Source organism: Aquarana catesbeiana, linkage group LG01 (assembly GCF_042186555.1).
Source record: "Aquarana catesbeiana isolate 2022-GZ linkage group LG01, ASM4218655v1, whole genome shotgun sequence".
Lineage (NCBI taxonomy): Eukaryota > Metazoa > Chordata > Amphibia > Anura > Ranidae > Aquarana > Aquarana catesbeiana.
This window is the reverse complement of record NC_133324.1, coordinates 63,622,314-63,629,706: the sequence shown is the minus strand read 5'-3', so window position 1 is coordinate 63,629,706 and position 7,393 is coordinate 63,622,314.

The window sequence follows — 7,393 nt, the reverse complement described above, 5'->3', positions numbered from 1 at the left end:
TCCTTTGCTTTTATATGCATTTTTACATTGGAGTCAAGCCATCCAGGACTTTTGTTCGCTCTTTTAAATTTATTACCCAATGGGATGCATTGGCTAATACCCTTATTTAATATGCTCTTGAAGCAAACCCATCTCTCCTCCGTGTTCTTTGTTCCTAAGATTTTATCCCAATTTATGCCTTCTAGCAAGGTTTGTAGTTTAGGGAAGTTGGCTCCTTTATTTAAATTCAGTGTCTTTGTATTCCCCTTATGGTTCCTATTTGTGTGATTTTATACTGAAGCCAATTGACCGGTGATCACTGTTTCCTAAATTGCCCCGTATTTCCACATCCGTGATCAGGTCTGTATTGTTGGTAATCAGTAGATCCAGTAACGCTTTATTTCTAGTTGGTGTGTCTACCATCTGAACCATGAAATTGTCCTGCGAGTCATTTAGGAACTGGCAAGCCTTACACTATTTACCTATCAAATTACTCCTTTGTGACAAAAAAATGAGAACTAGGGATGGGCCGAACACCCCCCGGTTCAGTTCGCATCCAGAACTAGCGAACGGACCAGGAGTTTGTGTGAACATTCAAACACCGTTAAAGTCTATGGGACTCGAACGTGAGAAATCAAAAGTGCAAATTTTAAAGGCTAATATGCAAGTTATTGACCTAAAAAGGGTTTGGGGGACCCGGGTGCTGCCCCAGGGGACATGTATCAATGGAAAAAAAAGTTTAAAAAATGTACGTTTTTTTGGGAGCAGTGATTTTATTGATGTTTAACCACATAACGACCGACTCCTGTAGATATACATCGGCAGAATGGCACGGCTGGGCAAAGTAACGTACCCGTACATTACTTTGAATTTCCCGCCGTGCACGCGCGCGCCTGCTGCGAGCTCTGTGCCTGCAGGACCCGCGAACTCGATGTCCGCGGGGATACCCGCGATCGTGTCACGAAGCTGAAGAACAGGGAGATGCCGATGTAAACACAGCATCTCCCCGTTCTGCCAAGTGACAGGACACTGATTGTCTGCTCCCTGTCATCGGGAGCAGCGATCAGTGTCGTGTCACTGCTAGCCCATCCCCCAGACAGTTAAAATGACTCCCCAGGACACACTTAACCCCTCCCCCCGCCCCCTAGTGGTTAACTCCTTCACTGCCAGTGACATTTTTACAGTATTCAATGCAATTTTATAGCATTGATCGCTGTATTAATGCCAATGGTCGCAAAAATGTGTCAAAATTGTCCGATGTGTCCGCCATAATGTCGCAGTCAGGATAAAAATCGCTGATCGCCGCCATTACTAGTAAAAAAAAAAAATATTAATAAAAATGCCATAAATCTATCCCCTATTTTGTAGACGCTATAACTCTTGCGCAAACCAATCAATAAACGCTTATTGCAATTTTTTTAACCAAAAATATGTCGAAGAATACATATTGGCCTAAACAGAGGAAAAAAAATGTTTGTTTTATATATTTTTTGGGGATATTTATTATAGAAAAAAGTAAAAAATAATGCGTTTTTTTCAAAATTGAAGTTTTTTTTTTTATAGCGCAAAAAAACAAACCGCAGAAGTGATCAAATACCATCAAAAGAAAACTCTATTTGTGGGGAAAAATTATTATCTTTGGGAGCCACGCCGCACGACCGCGCAATTGTCAGTTAAATCGACGCAGTGCCGAATCGCAAAAAAGTGCTCTGGTCTTTGGCCAGCAAAATGGTCCGGTGCTTAAGTGTTTAAAGTGAAAAAATAAAAGTGAAATATTCCTTTAAATATCGTACCTGGGGGGTGTCAATAGTATGCCTGTAAAGTGACGCGTGTTCCCCGTGCTTAGAACAGTCCCTGCACAGAATGACATTTCTAAAGGAATAAAAGTCATTTAAAACTGCTTTAGGCTTTAATGTAACGTCGGGTCCCAGCAATATGGATGAAAATCAGTGAGACAAACGGCATGGGTACCCCCCCCAGCCCATTATCAGGCCCTTTGGGTCTTGTATGGATATTAAGGGGAACCCCGCACCCAAATTAACAAAAGAAAGGCGTTGGGCCCCCAGGCCCTTTATACTCTGAACAACAGTATACAGGCAGTGCAAACAAGACAGGGGCTGTCAGTTTGTTCTTATTTAGAATCTGTTTGTAATTTGGAACAGGTACATGTAGCTCCAGCCAAAAAATCTATATTAAAGCTTTTTGGAAAACATAGGGGAAGGGTTATCACTCCTGTAACATTTGTTTTGCTGTCTGTGCCCCTGTTCAGAAGATTTCACCTCACTTTCTGTCCCAATGACAATTGTGTTTTGAAAATTTGGGGTTTTTAAGGGAAACAAGGACTGGTGATAAATCAGTGGAGGAGACACCTTTTTCCCATATTAACTCTTACAGGAGAGAATTTCCCTTCTTAGGGGTAGATTTCCTCTCACTTCCTGTTGTCTCCCTCCGTTTGTATGTCAGATTTTTGAAAATAGGGGACTGCTTGTATATACTATACGGCCTGCCCTATACACTCTGGGCCTTAGGTGTTGGTGGTACCAGAACACTGTAAGCGCTCGCAGTTACTCTTGGTGGGCGCTAGAACGGGCCCTGCTGTGAAATATTATATCAAGAATTGTAATTACATGCCCCTGTTAAACAGGGGCATAAAAATTGGGCCTTAGGCAGTGGTGGTGGTGCCACAACACTGCAACCCCTCACAGATACGCTTGTTGAGTGCAGGAATGAGCCCTGCTGCAAAATATTATAGCAAAGATTGTAATTACACGCCCTGTTAAACAGGGGCAGAAAAATTGGGCCTTAGTGACTGGTGTTGGTGCCCAGAACCAAAAATGTTCTTAGAAGCTATCAACATAAACATTGAGGAGGAATAGGATAGTCACTCAGCATAACAGGATAGTCACTCAGCATCAGCATAGGCAGTCTTGAAGGGATTCATAAAAAAATTAATCGGTTACATCAGCATCAGGTGCTTGGTAGCTGGTGATCCAAGACTGATTCATTTTTATGAAGGTGAGCTGATCAACCGACTCGGTGGACAGGCGCACACTGTGATCGGTTACAAAGCCTCCAGCAGCACTGAATGTGCGTTTCCAAAAGCTCGCTGGATGCAGGACAGGCCAGTAGCTCAATTGCATGCTGTGCAAGCTCTGGCCAGTGATCCATCCTCAAGACCCAGTAACCCAGTGGATTTTCGGTTGGAAAGGTCTTGAAGTCTGATATTGCCCCTAGGTATTCCTGCACCATGTACAACAGATGCTGGCGATGGTTGCTGGAACCGATCAGACCTTGGGGCTGCGGACTAAAAAATTGTCTGAACGCATCAGTCAGACGGCCACCTTCTCCACCGCTCCTTCTGTGACTGACTGAAGCCTCAGCAACACGTTGTCTAGGAGTACCAAGAAATTGTAACCTCCCAGGCTCTGGAAACGCATTGCACAAACCTTTCTGCAAGGCCTCCTAAAGATGTTTCATCCTCTGCTCCCTCTGCGACGGCTGGATAAGTTCCGTCACCTTACCCTTGTAACGTGGATCAAGAAGGGTTGCCAGCCAGTACTGATCCCTCTACTTGCTACCACGAATCCGAGGGTCCTTTCGCAGGCTTTGCAGGATCAGGGAGGCCATGCAGCGTAGGTTTGCTGAGGCATTCGGTCCGGAGTCCTCTGGGTCACTAAGGATGACACGATCCACAGCCACCTCCTCCCAGCCACGTACAAGTCCATGGGTTTCTGGGGACTGAAAACAAAGACTGCTGCTGATGCTGAGTGCCAGGCTCCACCTGCATGCTAACACAATCCTCATCCGCCTCCTCCTCCTCCTCCTCCTCCCCTTCCTGTGTGATTGGCGGGCCCGCAGGAATACTGTCAGGATAAAGTGGGCCTTGAGAGGTAAGGAAGTCCTCCTCTTCCTCTCTCTGTTCTGCCTCAAGTGCCCTGTCCATTATTCCTCAAAGCGTGTGCTCCAACAGGAAGACAAGAGGGACAATATCACTGATGCATGCACTGTCACTGCTCACCATCCTCGTGGCTTCCTCAAATGGTGAAAGGACAATGCATGCATCCTTGATCAGTAGCCACTGGCGTGGCGAAAAAAAGCCAAGCTCCCCTGACCCTGTCCTGGTGCCATACTCACACAGGTACTCATTGACCCTCTGCTGCGTGTGCAACCGCTGCAGCATTGCCAACGTTGAGTTCCACATGGTGGGCATGTCACAAATGAGGCGGTTCTTGGGCAGGTTCCATTCCTTTTGAAGGTCAGCCAGCCGAGCACTGGCATTATATGACCGGCGGAAATGCCAACAGACTTTCCTGGCCTGCCTCAGGAGATCCTGTAAGCCCGGGTACCTGCACAAGAACCGCCGCACCACCAAATTAAGGACGTGAGCCAAACAAGGCACATGGGTCAAGTGTCCCTGTCGGAGGGCGGAGAGGAGGTTGGTGCCATTGTCTCAAACCACCATTCCTGCCTGAAACTGGTGTGGCGTCAACCACCTCTGAGTCTGCCCCTGCATAGATGACAGAACCTCTGCCCCAGTGTGGCTCCTGTCCCCTAAGCAGACCAACTCAAGATCCGCATGCCATCTTTTTGCCTGAGTGCTTGCATAGCCCCTTGAACGCTTACGGAGCACCGCTGGTTCAGAGGAGAAATCTGCAGAGGAAGAGGCCATATAGGAAGAAGAGAAGGAGGGGGTGGAGGAGAGAGGTGTGGCAGAATAACCACTACTAGCATTTTGGAGGCGTGGTGGCGGAACAAGCTCCAACAATACTGCACCCTGTCCTGCATCCTTCCTAGCTGTCAGCAGACTTACCCAGTGCGCTGTGAAAGAAAGGTAACGTCCCTGTCCATGCCTGCAGGACCTTGAGTCAGCAGTAATATGCACCTTACCGCTGACCGCCCTGTCTAACGAGGTACTGCACATTTCACAAATTCACGAAAGGGGACAGAGTCTACCAGCTGAAAAGGCAGCAGTTGGAGTGCTAGCAATTTAGCCAAGCTAGCATTCAGCCGCTGAGCATGTGGATGGCTGGAGAACAGTGCGGCCACAAGCTCCCAATGTTCCCTTCCCTTCTACATTGCACCCTGGACATTTGCCCCTTCTGCCCCCCCTCCCCTCACCCAGCTCCGCATTGCACCAACAAGCAACACTCAGATTGCTGCCACAACACTGAAGTGTACTAGCCGACTCACCACCACTGAACCAATATGCATTACCCCACTCTTAACCGCTATACTGTATGCACATGCCCACTGCAGCAATCACACCGCCCCACTCGTCAAAATTGTACTGGTGTTCACTACCCAACTCTTCACCATTGCACCTGCATGGCCACTGATGCAACCTGCACAACCTCGCTCACCATTCATGCACCAATGTGCACTACCCCACTTATCACCGAATGTGCACACTTGCTAGACCTGGATCAGGGAGATTCCTGTTATGCTCCACTGCATATTGCTGGACTGTTGAAGTGAACATTCTCTCCATTATATGGAGGTCAGGCAAAAGAAAGGAATGTAATGGTCTGGTGCCCTGTAGAAAGCTTTGTTTCCAACTCTTAATTTCATTCACTTTGTTCTCATTTCGTTAAATCAAACGTGTACTTTGCCCACATGACTTTGGCCTTTGGCTGGCTCTTCTTGGAATTGGCAGAGTACAGGTTTGTCTTACGTAGGTGTCTAACCTTTTATGTGCCCCACTTCTGCCAAAAGCCCTGTGTGGTCTTGGATCCCATTGTACTGTACATTGTATATTGGGGGGGGGGGGGGTGTAAAACAGAATAGGAGATCATAGTAAATCTCTCAAGGGGTCAAAAAAAAATCATCTTGAATAGAGTGGGAAAGGGTTAGAATGTCTTAAACCAATTTTATTGTTATCTGCGCCCTCCTGTCCTGTTACAAGCACTCCCCACAATATTTTGTATGATGGTCACAGGGACAGGAAGTGAGGGAAAATCACCACAATAGAGTCAGTCAGATATAAAAACATAATGTACAAAATTTAGTGTAGCGCAACAATTTTCTGTGAAAATTAATCAGTCCATGTATTAAAAAAATAACAATTTTCTGTGGTAATTAATCCATCCATGCATAAAGCAAAATGCATAAAAAATAAAACAGTCCAGCACACCTCAGTGCACTCAGTGACCATCTATCTTTGCTTCTTCATCAAGTGACTTGTGCACCTCCACCAAACAGGTGAAACACCTGCTCAGTTCTCTTCAGACTTTATTATAGATATACCTTCAGATTTCAAGTTCACTCAGATGTCATCAAACATGAATCACCTAGAACAGAAAGGCAAAAACATAGCGCTCTGTTTTTTTTTTAAATGTATTCAAACACCCCAACAAATATAAAACACTCACAGAAATGAAACAACAGTGCACTTGTCATCAGCCTGCTCACCACTACACAATGAGCAGTGTAACGTCATTAGGGATGGGCCGAACACCCCCCTGTTCGTTTCGCATCCAGAACATGCGAACAGGCAAAAAATTTGTTCGAACACGCGAACACCGTTAAATTCTATAGAACACGAACATGAAAAATCAAAAGTGCTAATTTTAAAGGTTAATATGCAAGTTATTGTCATAAAAAGTGTTTGGGGACCTGGGTCCTGCCCCAGGGGACATGTATCAATGCAAAAAAAAGTGAAATATTCCTTTAAATTTCGTACCTGGGGGGGGTGCCTATAGAATGCCTGTAAAGTAGTGCGTGTTTCCCTTGTTTACAACAGTCCAAGAGCAAAATGACATTTCTAAAGGAAAAAAAAAATATTTAAAAGTGCTAGCACTAGTGCTGGCTATTAATGAATTGTCGGTCCCGACAATACACATAAAAGCCATTGAAAGTCATTGAAAAAAAAAAAAAATGTGTGGGGGTCTCCCAAAATTTAATTACCAGGCCCTTCAGGTCTGGTATGGATATTAAGGGGAACTCCGCACCAAAATTAAAAAAAAAAATGGCATGGGGTTCCCCCCAAAAATCCATACCAGACCGAAGGGTCTGGTATGGATTTTCAGGGGAACTCCGTGCCAAAATTAAAAAAAAATGTTGTGGGGTTTCCCCAAAAATCCACACCAGACCCTTACCTGAGCACGCAACCTGGCAGGCTGCAGGAAAAGAGGGGGAACGAGAGAGCGCCCCCCCTCCTGAACCGTACCAGGCCACATGTCCTCAACATGGGGAGGATGTCCCCATGTTGATGGGGACAAGGGCCTCATCCCCACAACCCTTACCCGGTGGTTGTGGGGGTCTGCGGGCGGGGGGGCTTATCGGAATCTGGAAGCACCCTTTAACAAAGGAGACACCCAGATCCCGCCCCCCCCGCAGGATTCCCATTGCATCAGAGGGGGGCGGGGTCACCCGTACACATCACTAGGAAACCCCGGCGTTTCCCCTTGTCAGAGGG